This window comes from Balaenoptera physalus, assembly GCF_965194825.1.
Source record: "Balaenoptera physalus genome assembly, chromosome: 1".
Taxonomy (NCBI): Eukaryota; Metazoa; Chordata; class Mammalia; order Artiodactyla; family Balaenopteridae; genus Balaenoptera; species Balaenoptera physalus.
Window position 1 is genome coordinate 9,829,442 of NC_138882.1, and position 18,229 is coordinate 9,847,670.

General features: G+C 37.7%; 1 protein-coding gene across 1 annotated transcript in view; it reads right to left on the reverse strand.

Moving 5' to 3' along the window:
* The window catches only part of CDC73 (cell division cycle 73), an 89,230-nt gene that overhangs the window by 49,893 nt on the left and 21,108 nt on the right, over positions 1–18,229 (reverse strand). The gene's annotated exons all lie outside the window — the stretch shown is intronic.

An 18,229-nucleotide genomic window follows, 5' to 3' on the forward strand; every position in this document is an offset into this window, starting at 1 on the left:
GGGTTCGAGCCCTGGTCTGGGAGGATCCCGCGTGCCGCGGAGCGACTAGACCCGTGAGCCACAACTACTGAGCCTGCGCGTCTGGAGTCTGTGCTCCGCAACAAGAGAGGCCGCGATAGCGAGAGGCCCGCGCACCATGATGAAGAGTGGCCCCCGCTTGCCACAACTAGAGAAAGCCCTCGCACAGAAACGAAGACCCAACACAGCCATAAATAAATAAAAATAAATAAATTTAAATTACTTATAAAAAAAAAAGATTATATAGGTGATGAAATTCTAATTCAAGTAAAAAAATTTTTTCTCACCTCTGAGTATACAGTATAATCACATAAAATCAACTGGAATCTTATTAATATCTATTACCAAAACCCTTATAAAAATAATACCAACACAGCAGCAGGAACTATTTACTGACTGAGAGTACGCTGTGTGCCTGGTACCGTGTTAAAGCACTTTACACACATGATCTCGTATAATCCTTGTAAGTAACACTAAGAGATAAGAAAGACTTGTACAAGAGGTTAAATACCTAAGATCACACAGCTAGTAAAACAACAGGGTTCCACTGCAAAGACTCTTAACCATTATGCTATTCTGCTACATACTTCACATATGACTCCTGCTAGAGGGTCTAAAAAGCTAAGCAAAAACGGCCTGTCCTCTCTTCTATTCCATGCTTATTCTTCACCTTTTGCTAGGATCTCCAGGCATCACAACTGTTTTCTCACACTGGAGGGAAGCCTGATGTCAGGTGCAAATAAAGAGAAGGAGAAAGAGAAGGAGAAGGAGAAGGAGAGGAAATCTGATCCCTCAGTTATTTTTTCTTCTCCTTTTCAGTTGTTGATGTCTGGGGGCCAGAAACTCAGAAAAGCTAAGAATTACTGCGTATCTCTTGCTCCTTTGGGCACTGAGACACATCTGTAAACAACAGGCAGGTGGCACTTAGAAATTATGTAAAAGGTGCTTCTTTTGAAGTAAAATTTGATCATTGTTAGTAGACAAAAGTAGCACCGCATTTACTCACTCAGTAGGTTTCAGTTCACTGTTTCTAATCTAGGATTTTTTGTTTGTTGATTGCATTTACTCAGTAGGTTACTCAGTATTTACTCAGTAGGTTAGTCACCTACTGTTTTGTGATGAGGTGGTAAAACCGATTTATCCAGCTGGTTCAGGTTTGTTTTCAGTTTTTACTGCTTAACTACAAAATTAGACTATTAAATTAACACAGATTTAAGAAGCCAAAAAAAAAAACATCTCTACCATACCTACATTCTAACACACCTCACAGAGTATCAGTGTATCGCTTTACCTGACTCTCGGAAGACGGGTAATGTGCGTCAAATACTAACAGGACATTCTAAGTTTCGGCCAGGAACCTGCTGCTGCGCACTCCATCAGCGCGCGCGCGCGCGCGCACACACACACACACACACACACACACACACACACACACACACGCCCTCCCCCAAGCACAATGTAACTCTACACCTTACTACTTTCAAGATCCGATTTGCCAGAGAAGGAAGAAAAACGTTTCTGTATTTGCAGGAAGTGTTTCCCCTCCCTCCACCAGCAAATGTCTGAGCTAAAGGACAACTAGAGTGAAAGCAACTGCCTCCATCTGTTTATTAATCTAATTATTTCAACTTCCCACTGAAGCCTATAGATTCTCAGTCTGAATTTCACTTGAGACAGTATCCTAAACGTTGAAAGATGAAAATAAATCAACGGCATAACAAAAAATAAATGTTAAGTAACAGAAAGCTATAACATTATATGCAAAATCTTAAATTCATGCTTGTATAAGTTTTTAATTAAATGTTTAAAAGATACTAATTTATACGATAAAACTAATAAGGGTTGTTTGCTTCACTGTCTTACCTAAAATGCTAGTAAAAACATATATTTGAATATAGATAACAAACAGAATTAGCATGAGATTCTAATGGCAATGAGAATTTTCTAACATACTGGCAGATTTCCTTTGGGGAGCTACTCCACCCTCAAATAAGAAAGTTCTAGGAAATCTTTCAATCAAGACACTCTGCCTTGCACTAGCCAAGCTAAGATAACCAAAGACCCTCTCTTATTGCAATCTGAATCCTGAAGGAAGGAAACAAACACACGCACACAAACAAAGAAAATGATTGGAGCTGATTCACTTGAAACTCAGCACCCTGCAGAAATTACCCACTGATTCTTGTTCTCTAGATCCCAGAGCTGCTACAGTTCCTGTCCCTTCTACCACTTGGTTCTTTAATTTTTTGAACTCACCTATAATATTCTGACACTTTTTTTTTTGGTTTCAGTTAGTCAGAGTCAATTTTTAACCAAAGAATCCTAAGTGACAGAAAACCTACCATTAGCAAATGCTGCAGTGATAAAGTCGTTCCTAGGTTCTATGATGACTTCAGAATGCTCTATAAGACCATGCCCTCTGTGTGCTTTGCCACCTGAACAAGTCAGGAGTGTAAAGGGATCCAAGAACAATTTTTCTGTTAAAGAAAACAGGCTGAAAATTTTAGAGCTGTTCATAATCCATATTCATGACCAGGCCTCACAAGAGCAACAAAGTAGTTTTTGTGCATATAACATAATATAGCGGAGAGCATGTTGCTATAGATACCTTATTACTGAAGGGATCAGGGAAACAGGCTTGGGAGCTGTGTTTCTACAGTCACACCACCATGGGGCAAAGGCAACATGTCTCCCAAGTAGCCACCAACACGGAAGTAACCATGAGCACAGCTGCCTGAGCCCCCTGCACTGTAAAATGCTGTCTGAGCTTAGAAATGAATGAACAGAGAAGCCTGACCACACCTTCACATCTGCTGTTTAATACTATTCCTTTATCAGAGATCTTTTCGTCTCCTGATGAGGTTAAAAAAAAAAAGCTACAACTTTCTTCCTGGTAGATTTATGTAAAGGAGGGAAGAGAATGAATGACTCCTCTACACTGAAAAGAGAAAGCTAATAACTGGGCCAAAAAGACAAGTAAAGTTAATTTTTACAAAAATAAAATGAATTTCTTAATCAAAGTTCATAAGCATAACCCCCAATTTAAAGTATTTGTATCTCTGAGTGTCTTTAAGTACACACATTTAACAGTACATTTAAATCCAGTTATCTTCTCTCATCTCCAAATTTTAAAACTTTTAAAATAACATTTCCTGTCTGAGTGAATGGCTATATCCAGTCAGTGGCCACACGAAACTATCAAGAGTCATCCCCGCCACTTCCTTCTCTTACTAACTATCACCCGTATCACTCTATCCCCAAAACCTGGATTCATAGTGGAATCCGCTCACTTTGCTTCATCTTACCGCTCTAGTAGTTCAAGTGAGCAAAACTTTTACAACTGGTTTCTTCACAGTCACCCAATCTGCTTCCCATATACTACTGCCAGAATGATACTTTCAAAACCACAAAACTATTCACATCATCCCAATGCTTCAATGGATTCCCCATGTTCTTAGGATAAATACCAAAATCCCTGAAATCCCTGGATAGCGGCAGGGCCCATGAATGACTCTCTTTCTTGCTAAAGCTAATGTCTCTACCCAATCTTTTGATCTTACTGATGATGCCTTTTACTTCACTCCATAATGTATCCTCTCTCTTCCTCAAGACTGATTTTAAAAGCAATCAACAAACAAAAAATTCTAGATTAGAAACAGTGAACTGAAATTTGACTCAATAAAACAGCCTCACATTTTTGGTTTGCAGCATTTTCATCCTATTTGAAAGGAAACTTATTTTTTAAGGCGTCAAAATCAATTTTTCTCTATAGTGAAAAATTGATTTTGACGCCTAAAAAATAAGTAAGACTCAACCACTGGCTTATATATGGGCTCACCCACACTGCAAATAAAGCAACATATAAGTAAATATATGTTGACAAAAAGAAAGGACAGGGGCTTCCCTGGTGGCGCAGTGGTTGAGAGTCTGCCTGCCAATGCAGGGGACATGGGTTCGAGCCTTGGTCTGGGAAGATCCCACATGCCACGGAGCAACTAGGCCCGTGAGCCACAACTACTGAGCCTGCGCGTCTGGAGCCTGTGCTCCGCAACAAGAGAGGCCGCGATAGTGAGAGGCCCGTGCACCGCGATGAAGAGTGGCCCCCGCTCGCCACAACTAGAGAAAGCCCTCGCGCAGAAACGAAGACCCAACACAGCTAAAAATAATAAATAAATAAATTTATTAAAAAAAAAGAAAGTACAAGTATTCTGGAAATAATTACTATAATCAGTTCCACAAATGTGAAGGTCCCTCACATGACAGTGCATTTCTAAGCAGGGACCATGATGCTGAAGAAGATCAAGAAGTGTTAACCTTCCTCAATAGAAATTCAATGCAGATGAAACCCCTAGGCATCATTTCCCAAACAGACCAGTTTACCATGCTCTATTCCAGAACTCTAACACTAGGTTAATAGAAATTCTTGAGTCCAGTCCTCCTTAGAGTTGAAGAAACACCCAAAAGTCCACTCACTTGATAAATATTAACTGAGAGCCTAGGCATTAAGACATGAGCTGTAGATACAATGATACACAAAAACAATCATTAAGTTGCTGCCATAATACTCCTTTGACAGAGAAAGCCATGTATCAGATCTTCATACAAATAAGTGGAAAGGACAACTACGATATCTGTCATGAAGGAAAGATACACAGTGCTTTGCAAGCATACAACGGGAACTGACCTGACCTATGGTCAGAAAAGCCTTCTCAGAAGAAACGTTTGTTCACATCTAAGAAATAACTAGATGTTAATCAGGCAAAAGGGGAACAATTCCAAGAAGAAGGAGCAGCAGGTACAATGGCCCTGAGGCTGGAGTAAACCATGGCACAAAAATAAAGAGGAAGATTGGTATGAGCTAATGCCAGAAAGGTAAAAAGAGAGAGAGGCAGCTAAACCCTCATGAAGACTCGTGGTACCTATTAAAATATGGCTTTTACTCCTAAGAGTAATAGGAAGCCATTGAAGATACAACAATACTTGGAAAATAGAAAAAAAAAACTGAGGCTAGTGCATGCCTAACAGCTCCCCTCTTCTTCAGTGTCTGAGGCATCCTGGCTGCACCACGAGAACAGAATGAAGAGGTGCATGAGTGATACAAAAACACAAACTAGGAGACCACTGCATAATCCAGGGAAGATACAGAAATAGTTGGACCAGGAAGGACGGTAGTGATCCGGAGATAAGAATTCCAGAGATGTTAGCAAGTGAGGTCCACAGGCCTTCAAGACGTGTGGATACTCGCGGTGAGGGAGAAGGCATGAGTGGCAAGGCCTAAGATCCTGGCCTGGGCACTGAGGGCATGAGGAAAGAGAAGACACTGTACGAGAACCTGATTCGCCAAGGATAACATAATAAAGAGCCACTGAAAAATGTACAGAAGGATTGTCAAGTAGCACTGAGGGCCTATATATCACAAAGCATCAATAACAATAATAAATCTTTACTACTTTACATGCATATGAAAGGATGGAAAGTAACTAAAAATATACAGATAACATGAGCTTAAGAATCACTCATTCAGGGGCTTCCCTGGTGGCACAGTGGTTAAGAATCCGCCTGCCAATGCAGGGGACATGGGTTCGAGCTCTAGTCCGGGAGGATCCCACATGCCGGAGAGCAACTAAGCCCGTGTGCCACAACTACTGAGCCCACGCCCCACAACTACTGAGCCCGCGTGCCTAGAGCCCGTGCTCTGCAACAAGAGAAGCCACCACAATGAGAAGCCCGCACACCACAACCAAGAGTAGCCCCCGTTCGCCGCAACTAGAGAAAGCCCACGTGCAACAACGAAGACCCAACGCAGCCAAAAATAAATTAACTAATTAATTTTTAAAAAAATCATTCATTCAATAAATACTTTTCAAGCAACACCTATGTGCCCACTACCCTGTTCTCAGCACTGGGGAGATGGTGGAGCGCAACAAGATGTGTTTCCTACCTTCGGATCTTCATATTAGAAGAAAATCGTTAATGTAAACAAATAAATAAGATTACTAGCAGAAAAAAAAGTGGGAGGTCTTCCTGGAAAAGTAACCTTTAAACTGAGATCTGAATTTTGAGGAGCCAGTCTTATTAAGAGCAAGAGGAAGAATGATCCAGGCAAACAGAACTACAAAGACAATGGCCAGGAGGTTGAGAAGAACTTGACGTGTCTGTAGAAAAACAGAAAAAAGCCAGTGAAGCAGAACTCTAGAGTAGAGTGCTGTGGATAGAAATCAGAGGGGCCCCTAATATGGATGGGAAAAAAATTCACAATTTTATTTTCACCAACCTCTAACAGAAATTGACATTTCCTTCTTTCATGACTGAAGGCAACAAACCACAGTACTATTAACAACGGTTCTGACTTTGTCACCAACAGAAATCAAGTATTTTCATATCACATTACTCTTACAGATATCTTGAAATACTGTGTATGGTCATACTTTAAAATTCTGGAATTTATTAGATTTGTCCCTAGATCTTGTTATGTAATGCATTAGTAAAAGCAACACGAAGTGCAATACCATGTCATAAACTTATATTTCTCAAAATTTTGATAATTTTATTTCAATACAATTGGTTTTCTTTATTCTCTTATGTATTTTATTTTATGCATTAAAAATATTATTCAGAGAGAAGAATCATAGGATTCTCCAGTCTACTAAATGGGTCCATGGCACCAAAAAAAAAAAAATATTACGAACTTCTGATCTAGAATAAAAGACATATAAGAATCCTATCAAGTAAATGCAACTATTGGTACTTGTTTGGATCCTATTTCCAACAAATGAACTGCAAAAAAAGATTTTTCAGAAAAATCAAAGAAACTGGAAAATGAACTGGGTATTAGATGATACCAACAATTAATGTTTATTTTGTTATATGCAATAATGCCTACATTAAAAAAAAAAGTCCATGTTTTTTAGAAGTGCAGAGTAAGTAGGAACAAAGTGTCAGTGTCTGGGTTTTGCTTCACAGTACTTCAGGAAAAAAGGGAGCTGTCGAACAGCTGAAGTAAAAGTGGTTAAAAAATAATTATAGAATCTGTGTGATGGGCAGATTTAAAAAATCATACACTATTTTCTCTAATTATATTTATGTTTGAAATTTTTCATAATTAAGAAAAATGGGGGGTGGAATTCAGTAGCTGCTTTGCAAAACAGAGCCCCTTAGAGGGGAAAAAATTGCAAAGGGGCACTGTCTGTTGGAGGAAAATTAGAGAAAGATGCTCCTTTCTCTGGGCTGATGATGTCCTAGGCCAGGCCACCTAATTTGAGGAGGGTGTAAGCTATCTAAGGAGTTTTCCTCTTTCTTCCACCATTAAGTTCAGGGAAGACAGTAGGCATCATTAAAACTTGCTTTGACATTATTCATTATTCACCTTGTGAGTATGCACCACCTGTCTAATGGCATTTATTTCAAAGAAAAAATAACCTATTTCCCATTATATCAACTGTCCAGGCCTAGAAAATTAGCCTTTGATCAAACTAGCACATCCTGACATTAGAAACAGCGATGGTTTAGGAAAAATAATAAGTTATAGTCTTAAGCTAACGAACACTGATTGCGTTTAGTTTTCATACTCAGGAGAACCTGACGATTCAGAAGAACAGGGTGGGGGAAAGAAGAGGGAAGCTAGGTAGCTGCAAATGCACGTAAACGATGCGTGCCAGGCCGCTGTCGTTTTCACGACTGGTAGAAAGTTAAAAAATCTGGATGGGGGTGAGGGAATGCTGTACATATTTAAGCAATTGAACCATGCAAGATAGTTCCCAGGTTGTCAAAAAAATGACTGTAGCCGAAAAGGAGCCCTCTCCATTTGTGTAATATTAAGAAGTGGACTGTACACCTCTCCAGCTTAGCGTATTTAAGGTAGGCTCTGCGTCGGCAGGAAGGTGGGCTTGCTAATCTCTTCTCGGCAAGCCCGTTCCGCTATCCTGCTATCCTCACCTGTCATCTAACTCAGCACTCCCTCATCAACTGCTCCTCTGTCTTAGTAGAAGTGTTTTCTCAGCCTGACTGACAGACAAAAAGCCTTATAACTCTGTTTCCCAAATATCACACGCTGTCACAAACCAGGAGGATGTCTTAGCAAAAACTGATACGTTCATTCATTAAGAGAAATTTTCTTTAAAAAAAAATACCAAATGTCCATTCTATTTGGCTTTAAGCAATCAAAAGTTCCTGATTACGGGGGCTTCTCTGGTGGCACAGTGGTTGAGAATCCGCCTGCCAAGGCAGGGGACACGGGTTCGAGCCCTGGTCCGGGAAGATCCCACGTGCCACGGAGCAACTAAGCCCGTGCACCACAACTACTGAGCCTGTGCTCTAGAGCCTGAGAGCCACAACTACTGAAGCCCATGTGCCTAGAGCCCATGCTCCGCAACAAGAGAAGCCACCATGATGAGAAGCCCACGCATCACAACGAAGAGTAGCCCCTGCTCGCCGCAACTAGAGAAAGCCCGCACGCAGCAACGAAGATCCAACACAGCCAACAACTAATAAATAAAATAAATAAATTTTTTTAAAAAGTTCCTGATTACTAAAGTTTTATTAATAAAAATTTAATTCCTTCAGTACTAGGAGATATATCTTACAGTTTCTCACTGCTGTCAGTCTAAAATCCAAATCCATCAGTAATAATTTTCATTTAATATTCCTGCATTTCCTAAGATAAACAGAAATAATAGTTTAACTACAGTACACAGGCAAAGGCCACTAGGCAAATGTCTCCAACATTTTTTAAATAAGTCAAACGCAACAGAATGAGATGTTAGTCCTAAAGCTGAATCAGACATCTGTCCATCTAAAGAACTACATCACATCCACTAGGAGACGGATTAGTCAGACACACCAACAGGAAGACAAGTCACAATGGCAAAGCCTATCTAAGCAGTGACCAAGACTAAAGGTTCCCTGGCCTTTGCAGTACATCTTCCTTTACTGAAGAGATGCAAATATCATTATCTCTGATCTCCAAGTAGCTTCTCTACTGGGAGAACGTGTATGTGCTGGATAGAGGAACTGAGTGCCCACTGCCCTTGGCAATTACATTTCTCACTCGAAATTAATTAATCAGCATTTAGCATTTCAAATGTTACTGTTTCATAAGTTTGAACAATGAATCAATCTCTCCCGGTATATTAATATTACCCAGTTTCTCAGCCTTTCTCTGGGCCATGGCAAACTACTAAGGAAATGCCACCCTATTAGGCAACTTGGGATCCACAGAACTGATCTTTGCAGGGGAGAATAATGTTCTGCACAGGTGCTCAACACCAGCTTTGATCTGCTACATCACAAAGACGGTGGTGAAAATTCTTCAGGTACTTAGAACCAGACTGTATGTCTAGGGATTGGTCTTCAGTGATCTACAAGAGGGTTCCAATGTAAAATAGAAGTGTGATACTACCAGTGTGCCATACTGAAGCATGTTTTTGTAAAATCTACTAACCTATGACCTTTATGCTGACGTTTAAAGCTTTAAAAAAAAAAACTATACAAACTTTTCAAAAATACTAATAATGACTCAGGAAGTTTAGAAATAAATCAAATGTGTATCACAGGTCTCCCCAAAATTGGCATCTATTACCTTATTAGACGGTATTAAATCAATTATATCTATTACATTTAATCCAGATAAAGAAAGAATGTTCCCCCAAACAATTTGAATAGTTAAGCTTTTAACATTTATTTTTCCTGTTAAAGTAACTTTGGGATGGGGGGAGGGGAGGATGTCATAATATGTACTAAAGTTATTGATGAATTATAATGTATCCACAAATTTACTATCAGAATGGTTGGTTATTATAACGTAGCTCTCCATGTTAAAAGCCAACAATTCCTAAGGACACTATGAAGTATTTTGTACAGCCTTTTAAAATAAATTATAATATTCCAATCATATCAGAAGCTGAATATTTTTTTGGGGGGGTGGCGCTTATAAAGAAAACTAAAAGACTTCTACATAACAGAAGTTAAAATTCTTCTGAAAGGTCAAAGAGCTGCTTAATTTTAATTATCAAACTTGGTATATTAAAATATATAAGGAACTGAATTTCAGGATGTTTACGGCAACACACATATAAGATAGAAATGACAAAAAGACACTGCAAGAAGACTGAAGCACCTATCTAAAATATCAAAGTTAGGGGAGATAAATGATTAGTTTGATAGTGTCCAGAATTCACTCTTTGTAGATGACAATAAAATACTGAATCAACTCTCTTTCTGACTTATATGGTAATTTGTAAAAATGTTAAATTGACTTGATTTCAAAATAATTTTGTGTTTGATCTTATATACTTCTGCACAAACCTAAATGTTAAGGAACAAATGCTTTTTCAATGACAACATAAAATATGACGTCAACAATGAGACAATTACCTGAGTTCTATGGTATGACTTTTGTCTCCAATTAAAACAAAAATAAAAATCTTAAAAGCTTTAGTTCCTTAGCATTTCAAATGAGGATGTCTTCAACTTATTCACAGTAAAGCACCATTCTGAAATTTCAAAAAAAACCTTAGTTCTAAACAGAAAGATTTGTCCGGACCAGAAGCAACTAAGAGTCTTTAAAAAACAGGTATTTAAAATAAACGTGGGAACAGTCACTCACAGAGGAACATGAGAAGCAGGAAAGACAAGAAGAACAAAACTAAAAGAAACATCCATCAAGAAAAAGACCTGGAAAAGAAGCCAAAACTTAGCATTAAAGATCAAATGAGGTTGGCAGGGTGTGGGACAGAGGGGAGGGGAAGGGATGAACTAACTAGACAATCCAATGAGTATTAAGAGAAAAGCACTAAGACACTAAGAAAATAAAATTTGAATGTGGGATTTATACAAAAGATTAGAAATTCATTGAAGATTTACATCAATTTATGAAGACCTAGAAATTGATAGAACAAACTAAAACTCAGCCAATAACAGCCAACAGAAAAGTACCCAAAAAGAAAATATCTAAATACCCAATTACAGTATGTAATTAATATACTACTTTTTTATTATGAACGAACTGATTCAAATCATGTCATGATATTAAATATTAATCTTTCTTCCTCAAATTAATGAAGAAAAATAATGAAGAAAAATATACAAAATAAAATCATGTCTAAGTTAAACAACAGCAGTGGTTAGTCTAAAAATACACTGAGAAGTTGGAATTTAAAAGTGATGAAATATGTTCAATACTGATACTAATTTTGTTAAAACTGAATAAAGCTGTAGTGATGAAGGTAAATAGAAATTAGAATAAAAGACTATATTGTAGTATGTCCAAGAGAGAATATTAAATTTAATGAAAATTAAAGTTTGCTTTTGTGCACATCTGAGTCATATACATAACTGCAGCATTACATATGGAACTACAGTGAAAAGAATTTATATAATCAAGCTGAAATTTCATAGTATAAATTTTTATCATATTAACAAAATACCATTATATTTCCAAACTGGCTTCTGTTTTCTCCTGTTCTCACAATAACCAATATTAAAACACTTTGAAACAAAGTAATGTTAACATTATTATTAAAAATTATACAATGGTTTTCTAAATTACTTCTAACATACGTGTCAAGAATAACTTTGTCTATGCTTCTTTCAAAATAAGTCTCAGAAATTGTGTGATCATGGCATTAAATATATGGTCACTGGTAGAATAATTTTAAAAGGTATGTTACAGGCATTATTAAAATTTTAAGGCATTTTGGGTAAGCCGATAATTACTCTTTAATGAAATGCAAAGCTAAATTAATGGAGTTTAACTGTATAGGCTTACACCAAAAGCACCATCCATTGTGCAATGGATTTTCAATAAATCTCAACAAGATACATAAACTGAAAGCAACAGTATAAAAAAGCAGTATTATAAAAATAACTTTTACTTTATAAGCATTAAAATTCCCTGACAATTATTAACATGATCTGTGCTATTATTTATTTTTTCTAAGTATATCAGTATCAAAATGCTGATCATATGCTGACAAAATATTAATGTAAAATGAGATTTTAATACCTTTAAGAAGGTATCAATGTAAGGAGATTAATACCCACCCAAATAAGTGTTCACTCTACATACCACCCAACTGTTTTTTATTTTCTAATTAATTTTTAAAAATTTTTATTGGAGTATAATTGATTTACAATGTTGTTAGTTTCAGGTGTACAGCAAAGTGAATCAGTTATACCTATACATATATCTACTCTTTTCTTTCTTTAAGATTCTTTTCCCATAAAGCCCATTACAGAGTATTGAGTAGAGTTCCCTGTGCTATACAGCAGGTTCTTATTAGTTGTCTATTCTATATATAGTAGTATGTACATGTCAGTTCCAATCTCCCAATTTATCCCTCCCCCCACTTATCCACCCAACTAATTTTAAAATGCGTGGGTGAACAGGGGCTCTGTATTATTCCGTATCAAAAGTTCATAACTACAATTAATTCAGTGCTACAAACAGCACTGAAAGAACAATGCTAAACTAGGTACACCTGTGCACATTTCAAACCCTGAAGACCTCAGAAGAGGTTATTATAATACCACTTTTCAGATGAGAAAACCGATGCCTAATTTGCTGCAACAAACAGGCAAAGAAATCATAATATTGTAGAAGACTCTCTTCTTCTGTCTCCCTTATATGGAGGTATGCGCCAAATCTACAACAAGCACAACATTATAAAAAAAATTTTTTTAACCCAAAAATCTGGAAAAATCACTTGGGGAAAACTACTATAAAAGGGATAGAAGGGAAGTTTTGAGTACAGAGAAAACTACATTGTTCAGTTTAGTGATGAAATCTTAGAGAAGTCTCTGAAGATGCAGATATAATAAAAAATAAACTATGCACAAAATACTAATATGTTAACAGTTAAGTATTACTTCATGTAACAGATAGTAAAAGTATAAAGTTGACTTTCAAAAGCTTAAGACATATAACGAGTTACTGACAGAAAACACACAATGTTTTGGTTTTTTTAGGGGTTACACCTTTATGTTGGTCAGGCTGACACAGGATAGAACCACCCCAGTTCCCTGAAACAGCAAGAGAGGCAACAAGTTCTGAAAATTATTTCAAGTGTAATATAATATTCTCGAGCAAAATAATATGCCAATCTAAATGTAGAATGCAGCAAATTATAAATTACAGAAGTAATATTCCTACTTATAATTCTGTGACCATATATTAAAATCTCAACACTTACATACTTTTTGGATCAAAGTAAATAATCTAAATCTAAGTAAATGACGTTTCTTCCTATATATGAGCCCTAACAGGTAAATGGAAAAGCCTAACTAGCTAAGCTGTCACACACTTAGAACGATAATGTCTTTGTAGCAATTTTCTCTCAAAGGATAAAGAACTTTACCGTAAGATAAACACACACAGCTAGAGTAAAAATATCCCAGTTACTGGAGAAGAAAAGGGTTCTCATAATGTTTAAGTAAACTAGTCTTCATAGCTTTGAATGAAAATTGTATCATTAAACATGTAATATCAAGTTCATCACTGAAGCTAGTTGCCTACATTTACACATATGACAAGCTGAGATTATACATAAAATTATAAATTCATAATAAAAGTAGCCATCATTATCTGTTGAGTCCTTTTTGTGTTAAGCACTTTACACAGTGCCTGTTTCACTCATCAATAATACTGTAATGTAAATTATAATATCTTTATTATAAAATAAAAACAAGACCACTGATAGAAAGGTTACATAACCTTCTCAACTTCATTAGTGGTGGAATGAGTGGAAGAGCTGAGATTCAAAGCCAGGACTGACTTCAAAGCCTTAAATTTGTGTTTCCAACTGACTGACTTCTCTTTAACAAGCTAGCACTGCCTTTATTTACAGCAGGGATTTCATACTGAAAGGACAATAGGGCCTAAGAAGGTGGTGTAAATAAGTGAAGAAGGTGACATGAAAGACTGGAGTGGCCAGGCCTGAGGCTACCCGGGGAACACATCCCAGGTGAGGAAGGTGCCCTGCTCAGGGCACGTGGGGTCTGCCACGCTGGACTGTGGGCCAAGCGCCCAGGTGTGCCAGAGGCCTTGCAAAGGAAGCTGGAAATCCAGCCTGCTTACGTGACATACTCTGATTCTTTAAGTGTTGGTGAGTAAAATAAACCCTGGAATTACTACTACGGTAAGCGTGCGGCCACATTTAGACTGGCACAACGAATGGCCCCAGAAGTGTGCGGAGAGGCCCTGGCACGCGCAGACAGGCAGGCTGTACCTAACTCTGGGAGGAAACTTTCCCAGAGGCATCCTTCGAATCCACACAATCACCAGTCTCCTTCCGAATCTTTCTAAGTGCCATGCTCTTCCCACCAGGGCACTTACTCCTGCCTTCTGTTCACTCTCCCTAAAATGCACTTTCCTGCAATCTTCAAGTCAGCTCCTACTCAAACTCTGGATCTTACTTCAAGTACTACCTCCTCAATGAACCGTTCCGACTCCCACAAAAAATCCTCCAACTTTAGGTTCTCACGGCACAATGCGTCCGCACACACGTGGCACAGTCATAATTTCACATCTGAGTGACTGACTGATGTGTCTCTCCTCCAACAGACCATTAAAAAAAGCCCATACACATATGTCTGGTTTTCTTCATCTTCGATGTCCCTGCACCTAGTATAGTACATGGCATACAAAAGCACTCAACAAATATTTGCTGAAGGAAGAGTAGAGGGAGGGAAGGGAAGGAGAGTCTTGAGTAAGAAAGTCTTAATCAGCTACCTCCCTCTTCTCCTGGCCCCAGCTCTAGACCCACCTCCAGAGAGCACTGGTAACTAGCACACTCCCGTAACACTTCAAGCAGAGATGAACAGGTTACCTGACCACCAAATGAGAACGAAGCAAGCTTTGTAGAACAGGGAATGGGGCGGTTACTGATGTATGCATTCCTGCTTAAGAATGTAACTCTGAGGAGACTGAGATTCTGGCTCCTTCTCAAAAGTGAAAGTTGACAGTGATAATATTAGACCTCTAACACAGATACTGAAAATCCACCCAAGTTTACTTACTATCAAAAAAATGGTTTCCCAAAAAAGAGATCTTAAGAACTACGACGTCTGTTGGAGTCTCTTCAAATAATGACCTTAAAGGGAAGCTTTTGATCTGTATGATTTCAGAGTGCAAAAGGTTTCCTCAAAAATGAAGACAGCAAGGTTATTGAGAGTCAATGATATTCAATAAGAACAGAGGAAAGAATAAACAGGGGCTAGAATATGTGGCCTTTCCACGTGAACATGAACAAGCTAGATTGGGAGATTAAAATAAAGTAGTTCTTGATCAAGGATTTCCAAATCCTTATAAGTAATAATAATGAACTGTGATCATATCTTTCTTATTCCCTCTCTGGTGGAACCACAGATAAGTTCCTTGCTACTACCTAACAAAAAAGGTCTTCATCATCTCCTTTATTTACTATACAATGAAAAGCATTATCAAGTGGAATTTTCTTAGTCTAAAACGGCCCCTTTCACTGAAGGAATACATGAAAATATATTCTGATGTCCCCCATACTGAATGGTTTCTACTCCCAAACTATGACTCCTAAGATAGCTTCAATTAAACTGATTCTATGCAACTCTGGTTCTTTGCAGTATTCTCAAGAGAAGGGAGGAGAGGGGCAAACTTGGGGGGTAAACAAGCTTGGGAAAGAGTCCATACTCCTGTGTTCCAATTAAGAGATTTATACATTAAAAACGATAAGATTCCTGTACCACAAAATCTGCTTAATCCAGTATTTCTTAAACATTATAAAACCCAAGTGACGCATTTTGGGGGAAGTGTCCCAACCCAGGAAAGCCCTCTAGCTACTCTTCAAGAGGTCGTGTGCCTCTGTATTTCTTGGCACAATTCAAAAGCTATACTATACAAACTTGTAACTTTAAAGATACCTGAGCTTCTGTTCCTATAATAAACTTCGACAAATTATTATCTTTACAAAGTGTTACAAAATATACTGCCTGGGCCCTAATTTCTATAGATTTCAATAACTTATGATTCTTATGAAATATTATCGAAACACATACCCCTTCCTTCTCTGTAACAGATACAGAAAAAAACTCATTTGTATGAAAATTTTCTAGTCTGTATAATGTGACTTATTAATTTAGTCTAACATCTAAGAGAACTCTGGTGTCTTGAACTTAAAAGACATGCAGATCAATCCTAATGCAGATTGAAACTAGTCTTGGTAAGTATGCACATCAACCAGGCATATCAAAACCCTGAAGAACAATGGCAGCAAAGCTGCACATAAATTAGAAAGGAAGTCACATCTGTGCAACAAAGTCTTTAACATACCCTTAACTGCTTTCTATGTCTGGGTGGATCTCATAACAGAAACATTCTTAACTGGAGAATAAGGTAGAAAGTTGGTGAAACTTGCAAGCTCACAAACAGGTAATAATTTCAAAAGAAAAAAAGAGGAGGAAAAAACATTACATTGAAAGGATAAGTTTGAGATTCAACTAAAAAGAAACAATTATCAGAGTAACTTCAAAGCTTTCAGGTTCAAAGTTCTCAATGTATTATTCTCTAACAACTGCAAAATGAATCCGGTCACAAGCAGCACAGAGATTCAAACTAGGCATTAAAATATTGGAAGTACTAACAATTTGACCATTTCTAGTCCTTCTGCTGCGTTCCTACACAATGTCTTTTTGTGATTAGTTCTGTAAAATCACACACCATAGAACTGTTCGCTTCTTTTAAGTATATTTAGGAACAAAGACTTTGATAAGGAAGTAGAGCCTTATCATTCGCACATTGTTTAATTAAGAAGCTGTCCTTGGATTTCAGAAAAACTGTTCTGTAAAAAGCATCTATTAAAAACTATCACTGATTTTACCACTTGCATAGAAGCTCAGTAATGAAATCAATTTCATGGCATTTTAGATGAGACAAAAGTAAAACCAACAGCAGCAACAGTTAACCACAAAAAAATTTATTTTGATGGCTACACAAGGGTAACAACATCAGTTCCATAATTCACTTGGGGAATGGCGAGGAGGCAAGTTCTGTCCCCAAGAAAAGGTCAATAAATAAATCTTTAAGAATTTAAGTTAAATCTTACAGCTATGAGTTACCTTTTGAAGTCAGGAAGACCTAGGCAGATCTCATAAAATGGGTGTACCTAACCTTTTACCACCTTCCCCTCACCCACTCGACTCTGGAGACACTGGCCTGCGTGCTGCTGAATGGGCCTCAATCCTGACCCTGTGTGCCTTTCATGGAATGCTCGTCACCAGGCTCTGGCTCAGCTGTCACCTCCTCAGAGAGGCCTCTCTGACTCCTTTCTCTAAAGAGTCCTATCTGGCTTATTCACAGCAACAACCCTAGCAACCAGAACACGGTCTGACACAAATACTCATAAGCGCTTGTTGAACGAATAACGCGTCCCCATACAATTTCAATAATACAAAAACAAATCTGATGACAATTTAAAAATAAGTGTGTTTTAGCAAAATACATATAAAGACAAATATCAGTGGGGAAATTTAAAAAAACAACAAAAAAACGAACAAAGACTCACAGATAACAAAGATTATTGCATAGATTAGTGGTTACCAAAGGGATAGGTAGTTGGGAGGTGAGTGAAATGGGTGAAGGGGTCAGCTGTATGGTGTATGGTAACTAGACTTGTGGTGGTGATCACTCTGTAGTGTACACAGATGTTAAATTACAATGTTGTACAACTGAAACTTATTTAAAAAAAAAAACGGGCCTTGGTCAGATCACCTAGAAATAACCATCTTTAGGACATTAAAAAATAAAAAAGAAAGTTTGCTAAAAGTGAGCTGAAGGCTTGTAATCATGGACGTCAAGTATTTGGCTGTGTAAGTATGCAACTTGCAGCACGACATCAACCACTGCAATCTGTCTTTTTAGAGCGTAAAGCGTTACATTTTAATAACATGAGATATTATGGCAAAGAACTCTCCCAAACTGAACCTCGTAACTCCTCACTGACTTTAAATTCTCTAACCAGGAAGCATCCAATCTACTTGCAAGTTAATCAAAACAGCTTTTCTTTACACTCAGTTTTAAAAAAAAAGACACCCATGAATCAAATAATCACCCCACAGCTCTGTCAGCTCAACTGCTCATTAAAGATAAATGTATGAAATTGAAAATGTTGGAGAACAAAGATTTCCTTCAACATCTGCTACTCACATAAAATGACTGCAACAAAAGAACCTCTGCAGTCAGAGT